At 42.5% G+C, this 27,697-nt stretch overlaps 1 protein-coding gene across 4 annotated transcripts in view; it reads right to left on the reverse strand.

Annotated features, from left to right (window-relative positions):
• The window catches only part of CUL2 (cullin 2), a 128,722-nt gene that overhangs the window by 90,705 nt on the left and 10,320 nt on the right, over positions 1-27,697 (reverse strand). The window contains exons 1-2 of one of the 4 annotated variants that reach the window (XM_021064982.1): positions 7,757-7,941; positions 7,164-7,341 (exon numbers count right to left, since the gene is read on the reverse strand). The exons of 1 other annotated variant lie outside the window; for it this stretch is intronic. The gene's annotated coding sequence lies outside the window, so the exon portion shown is untranslated. Of the gene's footprint in view, positions 1-7,163; positions 7,342-7,756; positions 8,115-27,697 lie in introns of those variants that run through there. 2 more of the 4 variants (XM_021064981.1, XM_021064980.1) reach the window with 2 other exon arrangements.

The following is a 27,697-nucleotide window of genomic DNA, read 5'->3' on the forward strand; positions in this document are numbered from 1 at the left end:
ACATGACCTTAAGGAGAGTTAGAATCATCTCTAATAAGATATGGTGACACCCTGTATCCTAGATGTGATGCAATGAGTAGGGCTCAACATCACTTCTGTAGTTTTTTTTTTTTTTTTCTTTTTGGGGCCGCACCCATGGCATATGGAGGTTCCCAGGCTAGGGGTCAAATCAGAGCTGTAGCCACTGGCCTACACCAGAGCCACACCAACACAGGATCCAAGCCACATCTGCAACCTTCACCACAGCTCACAGCAACATTGGATCCTTAACCCACTGAGCAAGGCCAGGGATAGAACCCACATCCTAGTGGATACTAGTTGGATTCGTTAACCACTAGCCATGACAGGAACTCCACTTCTATAGTGACCACATGCATCACAAGCACAAAGGTAGTTGAAGATGAAAAGACTATCACAGATCAGAAGAGACTAAATGCAGTGTCTGACCCTGGACTGAATCTTAAAAGAGGTAAAGGACATCAGAAGAAAAGTTGGTGAGATTCAATTAAGGTCTGTAGTTCAGGTAACAGTATTGTGCCAGTGTTAATTTCCTCAGCTCTCTGTATTGTTTATACTTCTCTGTAAGGCTAAAATTATTTCAAAATTAAAAAAAAAAAATGGGGAGTTCCCATTGTGGCTCAGCAGGTTAAGGTTAAGACTCCAACTAATATCCATCAGGATATGGGTTCAATCCCTGGCCTCACTCAGTAGGTTAAGGATCTGGTGCTGCGGCAAACTGCAGCGAAGGCTGAATGCAGCTCAGATCCCACGTTGCTGTGACTGTGGCACAGGCCAGCAGCTAGAGCTCAGATTCAACCCCTATCCTGGGAACATCCATATACCAAGAGTGTGGCCCTTAAAAAAAAAAAAAAAAATTTAGTATCCTGTTTCTCTCCTTCAAGTGAATTAAAACAAAGTTGAGAAATTCAAGAAATATTTACACAGGGTAAATCGGACATTTCATTATTTGAAAAGCAATCTAGGAGTTCCCACTGTGGCTCGGTGATAACGAAGCCAACTAGGATCCATGAGGATATGGATTTGATCCTTGGCCTCACTCAGTAGGTTAAAGATCCGGCATTGCCATGAGCTGTGCTATGGGTCACAGACATGGCTTTGGATCTTGCTTTGCTGTGGCTGTGATGTAGGCCAGCAGCTGTAGCTCCAATTCAATTCCTAGCCTGGGAACGTCCATATACCATGAGTATGGCCCTAAAACGACAAAAAAAAAAAGCTTACAGCTGGTCAGAGAAATAAAAATGATAAACTATTAACTTGATTGATGAAAAACTCTAACACACACACAATCAGGCTATAATCTGATGATTGATTAAACAACAGTAACAACACTGAATGTACATAAATGAAAATCCTCTGGATAATAAAATTTTCAAATAGGACATTAACATCTATACATCAACAGAGTTCAAGTAAGCTTAATATGCCCACCACACATATTTCATCATGATTAGTGTCTAATGCTTCAAAAAGAAATATTAAATATTTTCTACCAAAGATTATATATATTTCTCCAACCTAGAAACTAGCTGCTTGCTTTAATCTCAGGCAAAAAAGAATAAAAAGGAGGTAATATAACAAAAATAACCACAAAAATCAAACTGAACAAAACAGTTCATAGGAGCTCCTGTTGTGGCTCGGCGGTTAACAAATCTGGCTAGGATCCATGAGGATGTGGGTTCGATTCCCAGCCTTGCTCAGTGGGTTGGATCTGGTGTTGCTGTGGCTGTGGTGTAGGCCAGCAGCTGTAGCTCTGATAGGACCCCTAGCCTGGAAACTTCCATATGCCACCAGTGCAGCCCTAAAAAAGCAAAAAAAACAAAAAAAAACAAAAACAGAAACAGTACAAAAATCAAGAACAATATCAGGAAGTTTCCACTGTAGCACAGTAGGTTAACAATCCTACTGCAGCAGCCCAGGTCACTGCGGAGACACGGGTTTAACTCCTTGCCTAGTGCAATGTGTTAAGGATCCCGTGTCACCGAAGCTGTGGCACAGGTCACAGCTGTGGCTCAGATTCAAGCCCTGGCCCTTAAAAAAAAAAAACAAAAAACAATCTCAGGAAAAAAAAAAGAAAAGAGGTAGATCAATTTACACAGAAAGTATCTGTCAAAAAAAAAAAAAAGCATCTGGCTAAAGACAGCTAACTGAAAAACAAAATCTCAACCAATATAAAAAATACTATAAAATTCACTAGAGAACATAATGAGCCGGGGGGGGGGGGGGTTGGTATTTTTTTTTTGCTTTTCAGGGTTGAACTTGGTGGCATATGGAAGTTCCCAGGCTAGGGGTCTAATTGCAGCTGTAGCTGCCAGCCTATGCCATGGCCACAGCCATGCCAGATCCAAGCTACATCTGCAACCTACACCACAGCTCACAGCAACACCAGATCCTTAACCCACTGAACAAGGCCAGGGATCAAACCCACATCCTCATGAATACTAGTAGTGTTCATTATCACTGAGCCACAACGGGAACTCCAATGAATCTGGATTTTTAATTCTTCAAAATAATAAAGCTTAAAGCACGGTAGGTGAAAATATTCTACTCCCCCTCCTCCAGGTCAATCAACTGGGTTCAAATGCACCCCAAAAGTTGTTATCTCAAAATTTGTTAAGAATCAAAGGAACATCACTCTTCTAGTATCTCCAACAGGCCTTTCCGAACACACAGTAATAGAGCTGAAGATCTACACACAGATCTTCTTCAGCTTAAGATGGGGTTACACCCCACTAAACCCATCTTAAGTGGAAAATACCCCATGCTGAAATAATTTAATACACCTAACCTACAGAGCGTCCTAGCTTAGTCTCGCCTAGCTTACATGAGCCCACAGCTGGGCCAAATCATCTAACACTTTATTATCTACTTTATAATAGTGTTAAATACCTCATGTAATTTACTGACTACCACACTGAAAGTGAAAAACAGAATGGTTGTATGAGTCCAGAACAGTTGCAAGTGCATCTGTATTGGTTGTTCACTCTTAAGATCACAAGGCTAACTGGGAGCTGAGGCTCGCAGCCACTGCCCAGCATCTCGAGAGTATCATACTAGCCCAAAAAAAGATTGAAATTCAAAATTCCAAGTATGGTTTCTGCGTAGTGCATATTGCTTTTATGCCACCCTAAAGTTGAACATTTTTAAGTCAAACCATTGTAAATCGGGGACAGTCTGTATTCTTTTTTTTTTTTTTTTTTTTTTTGTCTTTTGTTGTTGTTGCTATTTCTACCGGCCTACGCCAGAGCCACAGCAACGTGGGATCCGAGCCGAGTCTGCAACCTACACCACACACAGCTCACGGCAACGCCGGATCGTTAACCCACTGAGCAAGGGCAGGGACCGAACCCGCAACCTCATGGTTCCTAGTCGGATTCGTTAACCACTGCGCCACGACGGGAACTCCCAAGTCTGTATTCTTAAACATAGTAACACAAGGATTATGTTAACATCTGCAATGCAATAGAAACATTACTGTTAAGAGCCAAACCTAGGCAGAGTCAGATCACGCTGAACAAATAGTTTGATTATTAACTGATTACTGACAGAATTCAGCCATATATCTCAAGTATCAATAATTGGTTATGTCTCATGATAACATGCTTGCTTGTTTCTCTAAGACTTTAACGTTAGCCAGTAAAACTTCAAAATATTAAGAGTCAAGGACTGATCTGATCACCAATTTACTTGAATTTAACTGACAGCACATACATGAAAACACTGCTTTCAACCATAACATTCTTCTAGCATATAAAAAAAAGAGGTAGATAAAAAAGGTGAAACACAAAAGAAACAGGGCAATCTTTTGTAAAAAGCCTCACAAAAAGTAACAGCTCTTTAAACAACTCCTCAACAGCAGGTCCCAAACTCAAGGAGCACAGGACCCCAGGGCTATCTCCTTTTCTTTCTACATTCTTTCTTGAGCTGGTCTCATACTGTTTCCTAAATACTATTTAATGCTCTAAAAAATACAAGGTGTCAAAGCAAGTAGAGGATGCCAGCCCTCTGGCCAAGTTAGGAGACAACTATATACATTTGCTTACATGTGCACAAATATATCTTTGGAAAGATGAGTATGAAATCACTAACATGTCTGACCTTGATGAAAACTGTGGAGACAAGAAATAGAGATTTTTTTTTTGTCTTTTTTTTTTTTTTTTTAGGGCTGCATCAGCAGCATATGGAAGTTTCCAGGCTAGGAGTCCAATTGGAGCTGTAGCCGCTGGCCTATGCTACAGCCACAGCAACACCATATCTGAACCGCGCCTGAGACCTACACCACAGCTCACAGCAATGCCGGATCCTTAACCCACTGAGCAAGGCCAGGAATCAAACCCACAACCTCACGGTTCCTAGTCAGATTTGCTTCTGCTGAGCCATGACAAGAACTCCCAAGAAATAGAGATTTTCATCCTGCATACCATCAAACATTTCAAATTCTGAATCATATGAAAGTCATTTCTATTCAAAACAAAACTGGAATTCCCTGGTGGCCCAGGGGTTAAGGATCAGCATTGTCACTGTTGTGGCTTTAGTCACTGCCCTGATTCAGGTTCAACCCCTGGCCTGGGGACTTCCGCACACCAGGGGTGCAGCCAAAAATAATAATTATAATAAACCAACAGATAAAGGTGGACAACTCCCCATCTCTTTCACTATAATTTAAGTCTTATGAGGGCAGATATTTGCGTCTATTTTTTCACTATTATACATGCCCCCTACCTAATCCACAGCTGGTGCTTAAAAAAATATTTGTTGAATGAATGATTCCCTGATCTGTCAACTAAATTCAACTTAAGACATCCAACTGCCTGCTCCTCCCCTCTACCTCAACCCGTACGAGATCCTATTTAAGATGTCCCATCCAACTCTACACCCACAAAACCACCCGCTTCCCTGATTTCTCTGTCTTATTATATGACATCGCCATCTTCCAGATGAAGCCCCAAACCCAGGAGTCACCCCTGTCCCAGCCAACTGCACTCCCATCCAAACCATGCCAGCTTCAGTATTTTTAACTCCCAAATACATCTCAACATTCTTTTTTTTTTTTTTTTTGTCTTTTCTAGGGCCGCTTCTGAGGCATATGGAGATTCCCAGGCTAGGGGTCTAATCAGAGCTGTAGCCACTGGACTACGCCAGAGCCACAGCAACGCAGGATCCAAGCCGCGTCTGCAACCTACACCACAGCTCACGGCAACACTGGATCCTTAACCCACTGAGCAAGGCCAGGAATCGAACTCGCAACCTCATGGTTCCTAGTCGGATTCGTTAACCATTGAGCCACGACGGGAACTCCCATCTCAACATCTTTTTCACTTGGATCCAGTCACTATTCAAATCTGCCACAGCCTTCCCATTGGCATCCCTGCTTTTCTCCTCTAAGCCAATCTCCACAGTCAGACTGCAAACCAGACCCTATCACTCCCAGCCTCTCAAAAGGTGAAGAGCTTTTCAGTGCACTTTAACAATAAGAGCCAAACTCCACTGGATGATAGACCCCTGGCTATGACCTAACCTCCTATCTCTCACTAGGGTCCCAACCCACCTTCACTGAGTTTCTTTCAGTTTGCTGAACTCAAGCTCAAGCTTCATCTCTGGGCATTTCCATGTGCTGTTCCCTCAGACAAGAACACTCTTCCCTCAGACATCCAAGGCCTAAATCCTTCTCACGTTTTGGATATCAGGTCAAAAGTCACCTCCAACAGGTCTTTCCTGACCACAGCATCTAAAGGAGTCTCTCCCAGTCACTACCACAACTCCCTCTCTAACTTCCTTCATAGTAGCACTTATGAGTCTCTGGATTTACTTTTATCTTTAATTACTTTCTGTCTTTCCCTTACCTCCCAGAACTGAAGCTCCAGAAAGGCAGAAATTTCATGAACACCCCTAATGCCTCCAGGAATTCTTGGCATCTGTCCCCAGTGCTTAATCAACACTGAACTGATAGACGAGGCAAAACTCACTTTAAAGAAGGTCCACAACATTTTAATTTAGTGACAGACTAGTGAATATAAAAAACACAAACGACCTTCGTACATAAACCACTGAAAAATCACCAGAGGGTGGAGAGGAAGTAAGCGTATTTCAGATGCATGTGAACATTCAAACACACAGAAACGGTATTTTTCATATTCTATGTACATGCATGCTATAAAGCTGGTCCCCCAACTTATAAATAGCATCTGAGGAGGGTGGGGGAAGAGTAACTCAAAACACTGTGTCCAAGAGTTCCTGGTGTGGCTCCTGACTAGCATCCATGAAGACTCGGGTTCCATCCCAGGCTTCACTTAGTAGGTTAAGGATCCAGCGTTGCCGTGAGCTGTGGTGTAGGTCACAGACGTAGCCTACACTGGTGTTGCTGTGGCTGTGGTGCAGGCAAGCAGCTACAGCTCAGATTCGACCCCCAGCCTGGAAACTTCCTTAGGCCATGGGTACTGCCCTAAAAAGCAAAACAAACAAACAAGCAAACAACAAAACATACTGTGTCCATCTGCTATTTCATCTCTCTTTTGTTTTGTTTTTTTCTTTTTAGGGCTGAGCCCACGTGGCATATGAAGGTCCCAGGCTAGGGGTCCAATCAGAGCTACAGCTGCAGGCCTACGCCACAGCCACAGCCACATCAGATCTGAGCCATGTCTGGGACTTACACCACAGCTGACGGCAACACTGGATCCTTAATCCACCGAGCGGGCCAGGGATCGAACCCGTAACCTCTTCATTCCTAGTCAGGTTCATTTCCACTGTGCCACAACAGGAACTCCCTCATCTCTGACTCTTTTGGAAGGGTCTTTCGAACACTGTATTTGGGCAAAAGAGGCAAAATATAAACAACCTGTTCAACTGCCTGTCTTTTTGGAAAGAAATGTGAGACTGTAGAGGAGTGTTTTAAAATGTCTATTAGGTAGTCAACAGTAAATCAGAACTAAGTGATCATTTCCGATACTTTACTATGAATGTAGATTTGGGACAGGTCTATTTCAAAGATGTTTGTACTGTAAAGTCAGAGCGTCTGTAGCGAATGTTAATCGTTTTTATCTTATTATATTCAAAATTTAAACTTCCAAGGTACTGCCTTGAAACTGGCAATAGTAACCCCTGGGGGAAAAGGGAGGATTTAACAATAATAACAGTCTGCAACTCACAGATGTTTTATGTTCATGAATCTATTTGCAGGATAGTAGGGAATGGTCCAGACTCCCTGGTGTGTAACTAAGTGCTCTAAAGAGAGTCTAAGGATCTTATTTCACCAGACCCTAAGTGTTGAGACAGGTCTAGCATGCACGAAGGACACTCCTCCCCAGAGCTATCAATCTTCGCTGTCTGCGGAAACAAAAGTGAAAACACTCGTGGTAACGATGTAACAGACTGATGCGCCCTCCCCACCCAGCGCCCCGCAAACGCACAGAGCTGTGTGCCGGGGCGAGCACATAAATAAGCAGAGAAGAACACGCACTCGCACCTTCCCTCCTTAGGAGGAAAATGGGGCCGAGGGAGGGGCGGCCAAGGCCGGCTTGGGAGGCCCGAGATGCAGTCCGGGGGATGGCCAGGCTCTGGGGCCGGCGCTCCGGGAAGCGGGGTCACCCATAAGAAATCCTGTGCCCGGCCGTCCCTCAATCACTCCCCTCCCCCCCCCCCGCGCCCCCAACTCCTCTCCCCGCCCCAGCCCCGCCACCCACTAACCGGGAAGGGAAGTTTCCCGGCACCCGCAGCCAGCTCCAGGCCCTCGGCTGGTTACCTGATGCAGAGGCGGGACGCGGGGCAGGGGCCAGGGTAGGGAGGCAGCCGGAGGGCGCGCAGGACGAAGCCCGGCGAGGAGGGTGGGCGGCGGCGGCTGTCAGCTCCGTCCCCGCTCACCGCGCTGCCATTACTGCGCGCAGGCGCCTCCCCGCCGGCCGCCGCCACCGCCGAGATGCGGGGGTGGCCCGGCCTGGGGCCGCGGCCAGGCGCTCACCTGCCGCCGCGGGGACACGGCAGCGCTCCGGGATGGCACAGGACAGTGCGGAGCAGAGAGGGGAGAAGGGTGAGCGGGCTACGCAAACCGTGAAACGACCGTCTTCCGACGCCCCGCTTTCCCGACACGCCCTCGGGGCGCCTCTTCCGCGGCCTCCAACCCCCTCGATGGCGATGGTAGAGTCCACGTACGGCGAGCGCCGAGGGCCGTTCCTGTGCGATCGCGGGAGGCCGCGGGATCCTTGCTCCGAGGTGCTGCGCGCGGCGCCTGCTGCCCACCAGCACTCGCGGTTCAATGAGCTCGGGGATTGGGGACCCCCAAGCTTGGGACTGCTGATAAGAGCGTGTACCAAGGGCAGTTTCAACACAAGGACCTTTTCCCTTGAGTTCTTTCAGACCTGTATGAACATTCTGAGACACCACCATCCACTTGCCACCTACTTCCATGGGCTTTTCGAAGGATCAGTATGTACAGCAAAACTATTTTTCCTCGGATCTACTCCTTTTCTAGTGGATTTTTAGCTTATACATTCCTGAGGGATAAGTGTTTATTTTCAGTAAAGGCATGTCTCTTCACAGCCGTGACTCAACTGCCCGCCTCCTGGCACCTGTCAGTCTAAGGGTTTCCTCACCTACAGTTTCTAAGGGTGATGTTGACAAAGCGCAGCCTTACCCTTCACTTCCTGGTGCACACAACCGCACAGGGAGCAAAACCTGACTTTATTTCTTATCAGCCTTTCCTATCCTCAAGATCTCAGAAATCAGAGTCTAGTCTTAGTGCCTTCTGAGCAAGCCTTTCCCTTCCAACACTCTTCAAACTATTCAGACCAATCTTTAAGGCCCGTTTAAAATCCTGTCCCCCAAACAGATTAAGTCCCACCAAAATTTCCCCATTCAAATCTGCCTTTCGTGGCACTTGAAGGCTGCAATCCTCATTTTAAGAAAGTTATTGTCTCCTGGAGTTCCTATCCTGGAGGAGCGGAAACGAATGGCTAGGAACCGTAAGGTTGTGGGTTCGATTCCTGCCCCACTCAGTGGGTTAAGGATCCGGCGTTGCCGTGAGCTGTGGTGTAGGTCGCAGACGTGGCTCGGATCTGGTGTTGCTGTGGCTGTGGCATGGGCCGGCAGCTACAGCTCCAATTAGACCCCTAGCCTGGGAACCTCCATATGCCTCCTGTGCAGTCCTAAAAAGCTAAAAAAAAAGGAACTTCCATTATGACTTGTTTTCTCACTTTCTCCCTCTTCTAATTCAGCAATTTTCCAAGTGTGACCCCCAGATCTCTGGAAATCACCAAGACCTTTTCAAGGTTCCTGATACTAAAAATGATCTTTGTTGTAAATGACACGTTCTTTGTCTTTTTTTCTGGGTTCACATAGCACTGCTGACATCATCTCAGCAGGATTCAAGAGCATGGCACAAAGCTATTCCACTGGTTGTTACATCGCTGCCACACACTCCTATTTTGTTTTTAAAATTTAGGAATATAGGAGTTCTCGTAGAACCCAACTAGTAACCATGAGGATGTGAGTTCGATCCCTAGCCTCCCTCAGTGGGATAAGGATCCAGTGTTGCAGCAAGCTGCAGGATAGGATGTCAAGGCAGCTAGCTAGGATCCTGCGTTGCTGTGGCTGTAGTATATGTAGGCTGGCGGTTGCAGCTCCAATTCAACCGCTAGCCTGGGAACTTCCATATGCCGCAGGTTTGGCCCAAATAAATAAATAAATCTAGAAATTTAGGAATATCCTTTATGAAATAGTTTAAAAATATATAAATTCTATAAACTTCAACCCTGAATACATGTCTTTCCTACATTGTGAGTGAAGAAACAAGAAGCACATGTGCACTCTTGCTGTCTACCAAAGTAGCATGGCTGTCTCGAAGAAAAAATACTTGAGTGGCTGAACTAGATGTTCTTTCTTTTCTCTCTCTCTCTCTGTTTTGTTTTGTCTTGTTTTTTGTTTTGTATTTTTGTTTTTTTAGGGCTGCACCTGAGGCATGTGGAGGTTCCCAGGCTAGGGGTCAAATTGGAGCTGTAGCTGCCGGCCTACACCACAGCTCACGGCAATGCCAGATCCTTAACCCACTGAGCAAGGCCAGGGATCGAATCTCTGTCTTCATGGATACTAGTCAGAGCCACAATGGGAACTCCTGAACTAGCTGTTTTTTCACAGAACATCATTTTTCCTTAAAAGAACAACTGACACAAAAAAACTAATGTTACTCTGACTTGGGAATTGATATGTTTCTCCAAAATGAATAAAGTGAACCTAACACTTCAAGCAAAACAACTGACAGTGTTTGTTGCCAATGATAATATTTAGCTTTAAAGTGAAATTTGAAAATTTGTGTTAACACTGTCAATGGAAATAATCAGTAAACAATTTATAAACAGAAAAGAGTTTTATTCCAGCCAAACTGAGGACTATAGCCTGGGAGACACAGATTCAAAACGCACTTGAATTGTGATCCTCCAGGCTCCAAAATGGGGGAGGCTTATATATAAGCCACAAAATTACCTATATTATTTGTCAAGAATTAGAATTAAATACAGTATTTTAAATCAATTCTACAGCAATAAAATTTTTAAAAATTAAAATTAAGGAGTTCCCATTGTGGCACAGCAGAAATGAATCCAACTAGTATCCGTGAGGATGTGGGTTCGATTCCTGGCCTCGCTCAGTGGGTCAGGGATCCAGCATTGCCATGAGCTGTGGTGTAGGTCGCAGACATGGCTTGGATCCCGAGTTGCTATGGCCGCGGTGTAGGCCGGCAGCTGTAGCTCCAATTCGAATCCTAGCTTGGAAACTTCCATATGCTGCCAGCGCAGCCCTTAAAACAACAATAATAATAATAATAATAATAAATTAAATTCTTTTAAAGAAAAAAAAAATTTTTAAGATGGATTGGATCTGGCAAGAAGGATGCTTATTAAGTAAGGATTGTTTGTGGTCCAAAGTGGTTGCATAGTTAGAAGAAAAGACCTAGGAGTTCCCATCATGGTGGAAGGAGATCATCGTCTCTGGAGCCCTGAGATGCAGGTTCGATCCCCACCCCAGCAAAACAGGTTAAGGATCAGGCATTGCCACAGCTGTGGTGTAGGTCACAACTATGGCCTGGATCTGATGCCTGGCCTGGGAACTCCGTATGCCACAGGGTGGCCAAAAAAGAGAGAAAAAAAAAAAAAAGAAAGAAAAAGGAGAACTTGAGACTGTAAGGTTCCAGCTGTCGGCTGCCAGCAGATATTGTTTTGAGAACAGCTGGTGGTGTCCTTGAGTTCAGAAAATTCAAGTTCTCAGTGATGCAGTAACATGTCTGAAACCATATCCACAATGGCCACCGGCTCCATGTGGAATGCCTGCACTGCAATTATTCCATTTTGATGTTTTTCGATGCATACTTTTATTTAATGGTTAAAGTAGATGTACACTGTATATTAGACAGGCTATTCTAGTTGGCCTAAAGTTCAAGCCAAATCATATATAAGCCAGAATGACTTCACCATACCTCAATATGTGAAAATTTATTCCATTACCACCATGAGCTTGGCAGTTTAAAGACTTTTCTGATGAGATACATTGTTATTAATGACCATGATTTTCTGATACTGTGTGAGATAGCTCAACATATGGAAGATCGACATGACACAGGGAACCAATATTTTCCAAATGACCAATGCAGGACATTTCAAAATCATCCATGGATAAAAAAATCCATTCAAAATGCAAGATAGACCAATGGATAGATAGGTGTGTGTGTTTATGTTTGCATGTGAGTAAACACACTTAAAAAATGAGTACAAAAGATTAATTGATAGGGTTTCAGATTTTCACTGCAGCTAACCTTTAAGAAACGTCTACCTGTCACAGAGTTCCCATGGTGGCTCAGCAGTTAATGAACCCAACTAGTATCCATGAGGTTTCCGGTTCCATCCCCGGCCTTGCTCAGTGGGTTAAGGATCCGGCGTTGCCATGACCTGTGGTGTAGGTCGCAGACATGGCTCAGATCCTGCATTGCTATGGCTGTGGTGTAAGCCGTCAGCTATATATAGCTCTGATTCCACCCTTAGCGTAGGAACTTCCATGTGCCGTGGGTGCAGCCCTAAAAGACAGAAGACAAAAACAAACAAAAAGAAATGTCTAGCTTTCAAATTTTCTGTAGTATCAGAGAATATCCAGTTGCCCAAAAAAACTATTAAATTATCCTTCTAATCTTCATAATTTCTTCATAGCCCTCAATCAGGGAGCACCTAGCTATCTTTTATTCAGCAGGATATTGAAATAGGCAAAAACAGAAAGCGATGCCATTCTTTTCACTAAAAGAATGAAAACTCATAGAATTTTTTTTTACTTTGGAAAATATGGTAACTTTCTGCAAAAACACATAATCTATGTTAAAATGTGTTTGGTTTTTTTAAAATTAATAATTAGTTTTAAATTTCTCTTTTTCATGCTAATATGGTAACTAGGCTAGATATAACCCACATAAACATAAGCTCTTTGAGTTCCTCAATAATATTTAAGAGTGTAAAGTGGTCCAGAGACCAGGAAGTTTTGAGAACAGTTGCCCTGAACTCATGAAGCACCCCTGCTCTCACTGCGTTTTGCAAACTCCCATCTGGAGTGTGGATTAGAGTGGAGGACACCAACTATGAATCATGGTAAGACGCTTCTATTTCCAAACTCTAGAGATTTTTCTGGAATGTGTATCTTACCCTCAGTGGATAATAGGGAAATTCCATTTCTCAAAAAGTTATAGTATATAAGCCCTTAATATCTTATGTTAATATCACAGCATTGTCGTGAGCTGTGGTGTAGGTCGAAGATGAGGCTCGGATCCCGAGTTGCTGTGGCTGTGGCGTAGGCCGGCAGCTACAGCTCCAATTCGACCCCTAGCCTGGGAACCTCCACATGCCATGCCTGCGGCCCTAAAAAGACAAAAGAAAAAAAACCTATTGATGTTATAGAAATAGATAACCATGCTTAGGTTGATAACTATCCCTCAAGGTTTCTCTATGAGTATGATTAAATATATCTACCCAAACCAGATCTTTTTGTTTGTTTTTTTAGGGCAGCACCTGAGGCATATGGAGCTTCCCAGGCTAGGGGTCAAATTGGAGCTGTAGCCGCCAGCCTATGCCACAATCACAGCAACACTGGATCCTTAACCCCCGATTGAGGCCAGGGATTGAACCTGACACAGTGGAAATGAATCTGACTAGGTTTCCAGTTTGATCCCTGGCCTCCCTCAGTGGGTTAAGGAGCCGGTGTTGCCATGAGCTATGGTGTAGGTCACAGATACGGCTCGGATCTAGCGTTGCTGTGGCTGTGGCGTAGGGGGGCGTATGACCCTAAAAAAAAAAAAAAAAAAAAAAAAAAAATTGGAGTTCCCAATGTGGCACAACAGAGTTGGTGGGTTCTCTGCAGCTATGGTATAGGTTGCAACTGTGGCTCAGATCTAACCCCTGGCCAGAGAACTCCAAATGCCACAGGGCGGCCAAAAAAGAAAACAAGCATTTTCTACCTTTTGTTTCCAGTAAACTAAAAAAGAATAAGAGAGAGATTGAAGAACAGTTTTCCTGTTTGGAGTGGCTGATTAAGGAGTGGTTTTGTACTTACTCAATTGCAAGGCTCCTCTTTGGAGAAACATCTGACACTAGGGCTGGGGCAGGAAACACACAAGATGAGCCTGGAACCTCTTGCAGTGTAAAAAAGTAAGGAAGTCCTCAAAAATAAAAACAGCCACATTGGCAGGAGTATGTCAAAGGGCATGGGAGTCAATTGAAGGAGCTCCCAACAGCCAAAGATAGAACAACATAAGTAAAAAAAAAAAAAAAATAGAATCGAAGATGATAAACCACAGTATAATGTATTATCCATGGGTCCATGCTAATATACATAAATGACTGGATAGAGTATTACACAGGGTGAAGAGTCTCCCACAGGACAATTCTAAATAAATTCAGTAGGTACTCCCCCTAAAGGGAGAGGAGCATAATTCCCCACTCTTTAAGATTAGACCAGGAAAAGTGACTTCCTTCCAAAGAATATAATACAGAAAGGGAATTTAAAGGAGTGACATTTTAGTGGAGAAACCGGCAAATGTCACTTCAGCCAGACAATTAAGGTCAATGATAACTCACGGCTAATAGTAAGTGATAAGAATGGCAATTTACAACTTGTGATCTTCCTCCCCCAAACCTAAAATTCCAGGCTAATCATGAGAAAATGTCAAATAAAGGGGCATCCTACAAAATACCTGACCAGTAATCCTTAAAACCGTCAAGCTCATCAAAAACAAGATAAGTCTTATCTCAATAAACCTGAAAGAAAAAAAAAAAAAAACCACAAAAACAAACCAGAAAACAAGTCTGAGAAACTGTCACAGCCAAGAGGAGACATGACTGCTGAAAGTAAGATGAAGAACCAGAGAGGATCCTGGAACAGAAAAAGGACATAGAGAGTTCCCACTGTGGTGCACAGGGATCAGCAGCATCTTAGGAGCGCTGGGACGTGGGGTTTGATCCCCAGCTCAGCACAGTGGATTAAAGATCTAGAGTTGCCAAAGTTGAGGCTTAGATCAAGACTGCGGTTCAGATCTGATTCTTGGCCTGGGTCACTCCATACGCCCCAGCAGGGCCAAAAAAAAAAAAATGACATTAGGTAAAGACTGAGATTTGAATCATGTGGATTATAGCTAACAACAAGTTATCAAAATACATTCATTAATTTAACAAATGTGTCATTAACAGGTAAGAGGTTAATAGGGAAAATGAGGTGGGGAGAAGAGAATGTGGGAACTCTCCATTATCTGCTCAATTTCTGTGTAAATTTAAAACTATTCTAAAAAATAAAGTCTATTAATTTTTTTAAAAAGTTATCGAGGAGTTCCCATCGTGGCTCAGTGGTAACAAACCCAACTAGTATCCATGAGATCTAGGATTTGATCCCTGTGCTGGTGCAGTGGTTAAGGATCTAGTGTTGCTGTGGCTGTGGTGTAGACCTGCAGCTACAACTCCGATTTGACCCCTAGCCTGGGAACTTCCATGTGCCACAGGTGCAGCCGTAAAAAGAAAAAATAATAATAAATAAAAATAGAAAATAAAAAGAAAAGATATCCTCTTTTAAATTAAAAAAGAGAGTTTCCTCATGGCACAGTGGGTTAAGGATCTGGCGTCACTGCAGTCGTTCGGATTGCTGCTGTGGCTCTTGGCCCCGGACCTTCCACATGCCACGAGAGTGGCCCCCCCAAAAATTGCTTATGAATCCTTTATTTTTCTTTGCAGTCACATTCAGACAGGTAATTGAACATGATCAAAGCTATGTCAAATGAGAGCTCATTTTGGAGAAATACCCAATACGTTCACTATCTATGATAGTGCACTTAGAAGGTGGTTTCCCAAGGTTGGGAAGAGGGTGAATCTGAGTGATGGATTACAATAAATAATATGTAATATGTGAAAGAAGGAGAGAGGACGTTTTTCTCAACTGTTATATTAAAAATATGTGTGTCACTGGAGTACAGCATGAATCATGATCCACCCAGATAAGTGTGATGAAAAGCAAGATGGGAGAACTTGTAAGTTAAAAATCTAGGAGAAAGGGATAAAGAAAGCAGAGCAAATCAAAAGCGGCGAGCCTGGAAGGAAGCTAATTTACCGAAGGGGTAGGTGGGCTGAAAGATACAATCTCTGGGCAACAGAAGGAGGTGGATCAATAGAACTTGTGCTCAGTGGGTCCTAAGTGCCTCGTCTGCTCAATCCCAATGTTGGAAATAGGAATTAAAACTTCCTACATAATTGCAAGATTATGTAACCAGGTTTTTAAAATAGCATATCTAGGTATGGCAAGGTTAAGAGCCAGTAAATAGAATACATGAGTCAAGTAAGAAAAAAAAATTCATCCTTTTATCCTTACAGTTTGCTTGTCTAGATCTCTACAGGTAAGCAGAGAAGCCCAATAACATACAAAGAATTGCACAATGGTTTATGTTTACTAAAGCACACTATACAAGTTCCTGACATGGCTCAGCAGAAACGAATCTGATTGGCATCTAGGAGGACATAGGTTCAACTCCTGGCCTTGCTCAAGGGGTCAAGGATCCAGTGTTGCTGTGAGCTGTGGTGTAGGTTGCAGACATGGCTCAGATTTGGCGTTGCTGTGGCTGTGGCCAGCAGCTAAGTTACAGTTCAGTTTGGACCCCTAGCCTGGGAGCCTCCAAACGTTGCTGGTGTGGCCCTAAACAAAACAAAACAGAACAAAACAAACAGGCATGCTGTAAAACAAAATATCCATGTAACTCACTAACCTAAAAAAAAAAGTTACCAACCTCTTGATTTAAAAAAGATGTATTTTGCTAGTAAAAAAGAGAAAACAAAGTGAAATATTCAGATGTACAACACGTGTGTACATGTGGAGGGTCGTTGTACCTCTACTGTGTCTAACAAGGAACCACTTCAGAGCCTGGAGCCTCATCACACTTCCTTTGAGAGTGTTTAGGACGGTAGGAAAGACGGGAAGCATGATGTCTTTACACTGTTTTACACTTTGTTTTTATTTATATTTATTTTAAATTGTCATGTGGTAAAATTGGTTGGGGGAGAGGTGTACATTTCTATCAAATTTAACATTTAGATCTGCGTAGCCGCCAACACCGTTGGAATTCAGAACTCCAACACCCACAAAGCACTCTCATGCTGCTCCTTTATAGCAATCGCTCTGCTGATCTCCTTGTCGCCATGGGTTCTTGTCCAAGTTCTTTCTTATTTAAGTTTCCCTCCACTCTAGTCATTTCTTTTCTTTTCTTTTTTTTTTTTTTTTTTTTTTTTTTTTGTCTTTTTAGGGCCGAACCTGTGGCATATGGAAATTCCCAGGCTAGGGGTCAAATCAGAGCTGTAGCTGCTGGCCTACAGCAATGCCAGATCTAAGCTGAGTCTGCAATCTACACCACAGCTCATGTCAACACCGGATCCTTAACCCACTGAGCAAGGCCAGGGATTGAACCTGTGTCTTCGTGGATACTAGTAAGATTCGTTTTTGCTGAGCCACAGCGGGAACTCTTCCCAGTCATTTCTGACCCCAGAAAAGACAGGGAAAAGCACAGTGATATCTGTGTGGATTTGTACTGGTCATGAGAAGAAGAAAGAGACAGGAGAAGAGGCCTTCCAGGTAGTGAGGAAGCAGTGACTGCATTCAGAAGACAGTTTCCACTCTTTTCTCTGGGTAGCTCCCATCACTTCAAGGAAGTTATGGGTTCCTCACCCATGAAAAACAGGAGTTGAAGTTAAACTTGCATAAATTAAGACACAGAACCTGGAAGTCAAGATATTCCTAAAGGAAGATTATAAAATCATTTCTTTTACAAATTTAAAGTTGATATGTAGTTTTTTGTTGTCTTGGTTTGTTTTTGTATTGTTTTGTTTTGTTTTTTGCTTTTTAGGGCCTCACCCACAGCACATGGTAATTCCTAGGCTGGGGTGGAATTGGAGCGGTAGCTGCTGGCCTACACCATAGCGACAGCAACTCGGGATCCTCCACATCTGTGACTTACACTGCAGCTCACAGCAACACCAGATCCCCAACCCACTGAGCAAGGTCAGGGATCGAACCCACATCCTCACAGATACCACTCAGATTTGTTTCCACTGCATCACAATAGGAACACCTTGATATGTAGTTTTATTTGAATTCAGATGTTATCTTATGCAGCTTAGAGTTTAAAATTTTTTTGCATATTTTAATTTTTTCCAGCTTTATTGAGACATAATTGATATATAAACTTGTGAAAAGGCATCAAATGTGTTGATTTGATATACTTATATATTATGAAATGATTATCACCATAGCTGAGCCAACATCTCCATCACCTCACATAGGTACCACTTCCTTTTTGCAGTGAGAACATTTAGGATCTGCTGTCTTAGCAACTTCCACGTACATAACACAGTATTGTTAACTATAATCACCAGGCTGTGCATTATTTCCCCAGAGCTTACTCATCTCATAACTGGAAGTTTGTATCCTTCTACCAACATCTCCCCATCTCCCCACTCCCTAACACCTGGTAACCACCACTCTATTCTCTGTTCAGCTTTCTTAGATTCCACATATAAGAAAGATCACACACTATTTTTAAATTTTTTTTATTTTTATTTTTTGTCTTTTGAGGGCCGCACCTGCAGCACATGGAAGTTCCCAGGCTAGGGGTCAAATCGGAGCTGTAGCCGACAGCCTACACCACAGTAACGCAGGATCCAAGCCATGTCTGCAACCCACACCACAGCTCAGGGCAACACTGGATCCTTAACCCACTGAACGAGGCCAGGGATTGAACCCACAGCCTCATGGTTCCCAGTTGGATTCGTTTCCACTGTTCCACAACGGGAACTCCAGATCACACACTTTATTTCTCTGGCTTACTTATTTTACTTAGGATAATGTCCTCGGGGTTCGTCCAAGTCACAAATGGCAGGATTTCCTTCTTTCTCATAACGATTCGGGCCGTATTCTTAACAGGAACCCTGCCCTTGAGGTCTGTTGAATCTCCTCTCCTTTGCTCTTTCGTAGCCTTTATAGATTGTGATTCGCAGCACAACACAAACGTATATTTTATATTGGTCTCTACCAATTTTGTCGTCTTCCACACCTGGATTATAAGCACCCTCAGGAGAATGACGATGGATATTTAGAGATCCCCTTTAGTGCCTGAACAATTCTGAGTCCATTAGGGAAGTGTGTAAACACTTATTGATTCACTGCCACATGTAATCACTTTTCTTCTTACTCTACATTACTTAGTCTTCACTTATTCCTCATCTTAGGCAAAGATGCAGGAAGGGTAGAAAATTGTTATAAAAGCATGTTCTTCAATTTTCATAAGCTCTGCAGTGAATTTCAGAGCCAAGCAAGGAATAAGACAGAGAGAACGACCCTGTCCCTGGCTGAGATCGCAAAAAATCACAGAAACAAGTGTCCTGGGTGTGCAAGTGTATTTTGAGTATCCACCATCGCATCTTCCATTGAATCTTTTCATCATTGGTCATTAGTGAGTGTCAGTTTCTTCAGAAACATATAGACTATGTGCCATAAGTTGGATGCCAAGTAATTTTATTTTATTTTTTTGTCTATTTTAGGGCTGCACCTGTGGCATATGGAGGTTTCCAGGCTAGGAGTCAATCAGAGCTGCCACTGCCGGCCTACACCACAGCCACAGCCACAGCCACCTTGGGATCCAAGCTGTGTCTGGGACCCACATCACAGCTCCCAGCAACACCAGATCCTTAACCCACTGAGTGAGGCCAAGGATCGAACCCCACAACCTCATGGTTCCTAGTCAGGATTTGTTAACCACTGAGCCACGACAGCAACTCCATGGACAGCAAGTAATTTTAAAAGCATGTGGACAAGATTTTAAGTGATATTGAATCACACAGTGACAATGTTACTCTCTCTCCAATTATTAATTACTATCCTCTAGTAAGTCATGGGCAAAGTCTCCACTTAGTGTTAATATGTTTATTTATTTCTTTTTTTTAGGGTCACAGCCATGGCATATGGAAGTTCACAGACTAGGGGCTGAATCAGAGCTTCAGCTGACGCCCTATGCCACAGCACAGCAATGCAGCATCTGAGCCACTTCTGCAACCTACACCACAGCTCATGGCAATGCTGGATCTTTAACCCACTGAGTGAGGTCAGGGATCGAACCCATGTCCTCCTGTATACTAGTCAGATTCATTTCCACTGTGCCACAACGTGAAAGCCCTGCTTATTTTTTATTAAGCTATAATTGACATATAACATACTAGTATCGGGTATGCAATATTATAATTTGATATTCGAATACACGGTGAAATGATCATCACAAGAAATCTAGTTACCACCTGTTAACATACAAAATTACAACATGTTTTTTTCTTGTGATGACAACTTTAAATATCTACTCTCCTAGCAACATTCGAATATGCCATATAATATTATTGACGGTTGTCACCATGCTGTGCATTACATACCCATTACTTACTAATTTTATAACTGAAAGTCTGTACCCATTTTGCCCACAATCACTGCCCTGCTCTGTGGCAACCACCAACCTCTTCTTTGTGTCTATGAGTTTTGTTTTGTTTGTTTCACTTTTAGTTCTACATGTAAGTGAAATTCAGTTTTTGTCATTCTCTCTCTGATTTACTTCACTTATCATAACACCCTCCAGATCCACCCGTGTTGTCACAAATGGCAAAATTCCATTCTTTTTTGTGGCTAAGTTGTATTCCATTGTGTATACATCCATATTTTTCATATCCATCCATCTATTGATGGAAACATAGGTTGTTATCATATCTTGGCTATTGTGAACAATGCTGCAATGCACATAGGGGTACATATACCTTTTCAAATTAGTTTTCATTTTCTTCATATAAATACCCAGAACTGGAATTTTTAGATCTGTGGTAGTTCTAGAAACTCTATACTGTTTTCCTCAGTGGTTACCAATTTACATTCCTAACTACAATGCATGAGGATTCTGTTTTCTTCACATCATCAGCAACACTTGTCATTTTTTATCTTTTTCTTTTTGTCTTTTTAGGGTCACACCCACAGCATATGGAGGTTCCAAGGTTAGGGGTCGAATTGGGGCTGTAGCTGCTGGCCTACACCACAGCTCACAGGAATGCCAGATTCTTAACCACTGAGCAAGGCCATGGATTGAACCTATGTCTTCATGGATACTAGTTGGGTTTGTTACCACTGAGCCATGGAGGGAACTCTTTTTTTTTTTTTTTTTTTTGTCTTTTCTAGGTCTGCACCTGCGACATATGGAGGTTCCCAGGCTAGGGGTCTAATTGGAGCTGTAGCAGCTGGCCTACGCCACAGCCATAGCAACTCGGAATCTGAGCCAACTCTGCAACCTACACCACAGCTCATGGCAACACCAGATCCTTAACCCACTGAGTGAAGCCAGGGGTCAAACCTGAAACCTCATGGTACCTAGTTGGGTTCGTTAACCACTGAGCCATGATGGGAACTCCCAGGAACTCTTATTTCTTATCTTTTTAATGATAACAGGTGTGAGGTGTCATTTCACTGTGGTTTGGGTTTGTATTTCTCTGATGATTAGTGATGTAGCATATCCTTTCATGTGCAAATTAACCATCTGTATTTCATCTTTGGAAAACTGTCTATTCAGGTCCTCTGTGCATTATTTAACCGGATTGTTTATTTTTCTCCTATTAAGTATGTGAGTTCTTTATATATTTTTGATGTTAACTCCTACACAGATATATGATTTGCAAGTATCTTCTCCCACTCAGTGGGTTGCTTTTTCACTTTGTTGATAGTTTCCTGTGCTGTGCAGGAGCTTTTTAGTTTGAAGAAATCCCGCTTGTTATTTTTGCTTTTGTTGCCCTTGCTTTTGAAGTCAAATCCAAAAAAAAAAAAAAAAAGTCAGCAAGACAGATGTCAAGGAGCTTATGGCCTATGCTTTTTTTTTTTTTTTTTCTGTCTTTTTGTCTTTTTCTAGGGCGGCACTCATGGCATATGGAGGTTCCCAGGCTAGGGGTCTAATTGGAGCTGTAGCCCCAGCCTATGCCACAGCCCAGCAACATGGGATCTGAGCCATATCTTCGACCTACACCACAGATCACGGCAACACCAGATCCTTAACCCATTGAGCAAGGCCAGGGATCGAACCTGCAACCTCATGGTTCCTAGTCAGATTCATTAACCACTGAGCCATGACAGGAACTTCTAGCCTATGTCTTCATTTAGGAATTTTGTGGTTTCGGGTCTTACATTCAAATCTTTAATCCATTTGGGGTTAATTTTTGTGCATGGTGTATCAGTCTGATTTCATTCTTTTGCACATAGCTGTCCAATTTCCCCAACACCATTTATAAAGAGACCATAATTTCCCCATTGTATATTCTTGCCTCCTCTGTTGTAAAGTAATTGGCTGTATTATCATGGGTTTATTTCTGGCCTATCTATTCTATTGATCTCTGTGTTTGTGTTTTACGGCAATATCATATCATTTTTATTCCTATAGTTTTTTTTGGTTTGTTTGTCTTTTGTCTTTTTAGGGCCACACCCGTGCCATATGGAGGTTCCCAGGCTAGGGGTCTAATCAGAGCTACAGATGCCGGCCTACACCACAGCCACAGCAACCTTGGGATCTGAGCCGTGTCTGGGACCCACACCATAGCTCACAGCAATGCCAGATCCTTAACCCACTGAGCAAGGCCAGGGATTGAACGCACAACCTCATGGTTCCCCGTCAGATTCGTTTATGCTGCGCCATGACAGGAACTTCTCCTATAGTTTTATCATATAGTTTGAACTCATGTGGCTTGATGCCTTAAGATTTGTTCTTTCTCAAGATTGGTTGGCTATTTGGGATGTTTAACAGTTCCATACAGATTTTAGGGTTATTTCTCCTATTTCTATTAAAAATGTCATTGGAATTTTGACAGGGATTGCATTGAATCTACAGATTGCTTTGGGTAGTATGAACATTTTAACAACATTAATTCTTCCAACCAAGAGCACAGAATATCTTTCCATTTATTTGTGCCTTCTTCAACTTCTTTCATCAATGTCATAGAGTTTTCTAAGTACAGGTCTTTCACCTCCTTGATTAAATTTATTCCTACATATTTTATTCTTTTGGATGCAATTGTAAGTGGGATTGTTTTCTTATTTTCTCTCTCTCTCTCTCTCTCTCTTTTTGGCTGCACATACAGCATGTGGAAGTTTCTGGTCCAGGGACAGGACCCATGCCACAGAACTCAGTAACCAGAGCCACAGCAGTGACAAAAACAGATCTACAACCTGATAGGTCACAAAAGAATTTCCCTTATTTTCTCTTTCTGATAGTTAGTGTATAAAAATGCAACCTATTTCTGCATATTGTTTTTCTATTACAACTTTACTGAATTTTCTTGTTCTTTTTTTCGGAGTCTTTAGGATTTTCTATATATAAAATCATATTTTATGAAAATAGTGACAATTTGACTTCTTTTACAATGTAGATGATTTCGCCTTAGAAAACTGGTTAGTGGACATCTTTGTCTTGTTCTTGATCTTAGAGGAAAAGCTTCCCACTCTTTTTTTTGTTTTGTTTTTGTCTTTTTGCTATTTCTTGGGCCGCTCCCACGGCATATGGAGGTTCCCAGGCTAGGGGTCGAATCGGAGCTGTAGCCCCCAGCCTATGCCAGAGCCACAGCAACGCAGGATCCGAGCCGCGTCTGCAGCCTACACCACAGCTCATGGCAACGCCAGATCGTTAACCCACTGAGCAAGGCCAGGGACCGAACCCACAACCTCATGGTTCCTAGTCGGATTCATTAACCACCGTGCCACGACGGGAACTCCAAAGCTTTCCACTCTTCACCACTGAGTATGATTTTAGCTGTGGGTTTGTCGTATATGTCCTTTATTATAGTGAGGTAGATTACCTCCATACTCACTTTAAAAGTTTTTATCATAAATGGATGTTGAATTTTATCAAAAGATTTTTCTGCATCTATTGAGTAGATCATATGATTTTTTTTTTTTTTTTGGTCTTTTTAGGGCCACACCTACAGCATATGGAGGTTCCCAGGCTAGGGGTCAAATCAGAGCTGTAGCCACTAGCCTATACGACAGCTCACAGCAACGCCAGATCCTTAACCCACTGAGCGGGGTGGGGGATCAAACCTTCATCCTCATGGAGATTAGTCAAATTCATTTCCACTGAGCCATGATGGAAACTCCGATCATATATTTTTATCCTTCACTTTGTTAATGTGGTATATCACATTGATTGACTTTTGGATATTGAACCATCCTTGCACCCCTGGAATAAATCCCACTTGATCATGATGTATGATCTTTTCAATGCATTGTTGAAATCCACATGCTAATATTTTGCTGATGTCTGCATCAATGTTTATCGGTGATAGTGGCCTGCAGTTTTCTGATTTGTATTGTTGTTGTCTCATTTTGGTATCAGAGTAAGGCTGCCCTGGTATAATGAGTTTGAACTTTCTCTCTTCATTTTTCTGGAAGAGTTTGAGAAAGATAGGTATTAAATCTTCTTTGAATGGACAAGTAAATAGTCCTTTTTCATAGGATGGCTAGGAATGAGTTTCAGCCTTGTGTCTGTTGTCTGTGCTATGCCACCTGGGGGTGGTAGCATGCCAAGAATTGCCTGATTGTTTCACGCCCATGGAGGTACAGAAATTACCCTCCCACCCCCCTACCCCCAGCAAGCTAGTTACTCAAGGGGCATCCCCTGTGTGGACTGACTGCAAGCACCACATCCATTTTAGAGGTGCTGTGGGAGAACACCAGGGTCAGGCACATTAGCAAGGTAGAGAGGCAAAAATGGCATCTGTCAGTGCCTCTGTCCCCAGAGAGAGTCCTGACAGGCCCTTGCCCCACTGGCAGATGACCTATGATAAGCCAATGGATCTCCTTCACATATGGTCTAGGTGCTTTTCAAATTGCTACTTTTGCACTGGGTCTCGAGGTGAGTGAGTTTGTACTTGAGCCCTTTAAGAGTGGAATCTCAGTTCCCCATAGCCTTGTAGGTCTTCTGGAGTTAGGTCCCATCGATTCTTCATCTCTCTAACACAGGTCCCAAGGATTTTAGTGACTGATGTTTGGTGAGAACCCGCTGCTCCTTAGGGAGAAGCTCCCAATTTGTGACATCCCTCTTGAGTGGGGGTCACCACACTAGGGGTGGAGTTTTTGGTGAGACCTTGTATCTGCCTCTCTTGCCCATTTCAGTGTTGCCCTCTTATCTGCTGTACTGAAGCTGTTCAGCTAGTTTTCAGATCTTTTTCAGAGGGAATGGTTCCATATGTAGCTGGGGATTGGGTGTGTCTGTGGGAGGAGGTGAGTTCAGGATCTTCCTACACCGCCATGTTGAACGGCCTCCTCAATTCTATTTTTAAAAATAGAAAGCACAAATTGTGAAAAGGTGTACAGGAAGAAAGACAGAAAATTGAAATATTATGTCTCCTAGCCTTCATGCTTTTTATTAATTAAGAAAATTATTTTTCACCTTTGGGGTAGAACAATTAAATCCAGCACACAGAGAATACTAGAGTAAAAGAGTCCTAAGTTTACTTCCAGATTCCATATTTCACAATTCTATGTATAGGCTTTATTTATCTGTACTAGGAAAGAATACAAAAATTATAAGGGTGACAACTGATATTTGCAAAGAAAAACAACTTGAGCTTAGCACTTGATCTTAGAATAAACATTTTTCAAACATCTGAAATATAAATATGTAAATATATATAATGAACAATACATTTTATGTAAGAAAAGACCTAAAAACAAAAGTCCAAAAATCCATTCTTTATTTGTTTAGTATGTCTCATAAGATTTTAAAGAAGCAAGCATATTTATACATTTAAACAGTCTGATTTATTGGAAAAGAATAACCTACCTGAATTTGGAACTAGTTCAGAACAGCAAGTTTGCTCAAAGTTGCAAGTGTACCTCCCTGAGTGTGAATGTTGTTTTGAAAATAAGGTCAGAAAACAGAGCGATGACAGCTACATTTGATAGTTTTAGACATACCCCCTTTTAATAAGGTTTAATACCTATGGCTAATATTTTCAAATTAACATCTCCTGCTACCCACCCAATTTATCTGGTTACTAAACTTTTTATTGTTTCTAGACAAATCAGGCCCTTTGATGACTCTTTGTATTTGTGTACATTGTCCCTCTCTCATTTACTCTTCTCTACAAGTGAAATTCTATTCATCCTACATGACTCTATTCTCCCAACCGCCTACCACTGCAGAATGAGTGCCTAAATCACTTATTATCCAAACCACAGAATAACCTTTACTCTGACCAAGAGTTTATTCTCCCAACCTCCTACGACTACCATCAGACTGAACTAGTATTGATATTCATACTTCTGTATGAATACCTTCCCTTTTATACTGTAATACACCTATTCATATATAGGTCACCTTACTAGATGTCAGGCACTGTGAAGGGTCAAGAAATTATACTACTTGGAAGCAGATAAGTTGCCACAGTTTCATGGATGCTGAAAGAAGACATAAGACGCCTGGGTCAGAGACACAGGACTTTCTTATGTACATCACAGCATGAGCTTCATGTTCACACTGGTTTCCCATGTCTCCACCCCCCCCCACACCATCAACAATGCCACAGGGGGGACATGAAGCAGCCAAAGTGATTGTTGAGCACAGAGTAGGTTTGTGCTATATCTCTTGAACGCTGAGCTCAGGAATCTCAATCTTTAATAATCAGCTGCTTTATATATGGGCTGTTTGCTATACAATATCCTTGATAACTGAGTCTGTAGCAAAAGCAATCAGTGCCTCTGTCTAAAAGATAAGCAGAAATGTGAGAGGCTCAGGGGGGATTTCTGCCGACACTAGATTGAAAACCTATTGAGTGGAATCCCTGTGTGGTTCAGCAGGTTAAGAACCTAGTGTTTTCACTGCAGTGGCTCAGGTCATTGCTGTGGTGCCGGTTCAATCCCTGGTGTGGGAACTTTTGCATATTGTGGATGCAGCCAAAAAAAAAAAACCTATTGAGCAACCGCTATGTGGAAAATGCAAGGGAATATATAAGAAGGCTGAAACATGTCTAATGGGATAATCGATAATAGATAATTGTGTGAATGAATGATTTGAAAGAATGGGAAATTACTGGGCCATATGGGTCTATGTAATGCCACAGTAGCCATGTTTGTCTCTCTAGTTTCATATATATATATATATTTTTTTTTTTCCCTTTTCTTTTTAGGGCCACACCCATAGCACATGGAGGTTCCCATGGATGGGGGTCCAATCAGAGCTGTAGCTGGTGGCCTACAGCACACAGCCACAGCGATGCCGGATCTGAGCCACATATACGACCTACACCATGGCTCATGGCAACAGTGGATCCTTAACCCACTGAACAAGGCCAGGGATCAAACCCGCAACTTCATGGTTACTAGTTGTATTTGTTTTTGGTGCACCACAACAGGAACTCCAAGTTCCATGTTCCTATCGTGCAATCTAATGTTCTTGATTTGGGGAGTAAGCTTTGGAATCAATTATTAAATTGATTTCCGGATTGGAAATGGGCCTTATATGAATCTGATTGGCATGAGCCAGTGATCCTAAGGACCTTATAATTCCTAGACAGGAGTTATAAGGAGCCTCCGTGCTCTAGCCTCTTCCCCATTTTCTGGTCTTGGTGGTTCTCACTCTCATGGTGTATTCTGTGCTCTAGCCACATCAGTCCTCTAGCGCTTCCTTGAACGCCAGACCCCTTCATAATTCAGAGCCTTTCCAAAGGCATTCTTTGCTCAGAACGATTTTATGCTGACTCTTCTCCAAGAGTCCTTTAAGATTCAGCTTAAAAACTTCTTGTTCAGGAGAGCCAACCTGCTCCTCAGACTTGATTGGTTCCTGTTTATTTGGTACTTTTCCTTCATAACCCTTGTCACAAGTGTAGTCAGGTAATTATTTGCCTAATTGTTTATTTAATGTGTGTCTCCTCCACGTGACTATAAATTCTGGCTAGGTGGGGACCGTGAATATTTTGTACCACTTTACCTTTATAGCTGGTACAGTGCTTGAGATACAGTAAATCCTAATAAATAACAGCCGAATCAGTGAATGGGGAGCAATACTGAAGCTGATCTGACCACCCCTTACTACACTATGAAATATCAATCTGCCCCTGAGATAAAAGGATGACAT

Source organism: Sus scrofa, chromosome 10 (genome assembly GCF_000003025.6).
Source record: "Sus scrofa isolate TJ Tabasco breed Duroc chromosome 10, Sscrofa11.1, whole genome shotgun sequence".
NCBI classification, from domain to species: Eukaryota; Metazoa; Chordata; class Mammalia; order Artiodactyla; family Suidae; genus Sus; species Sus scrofa.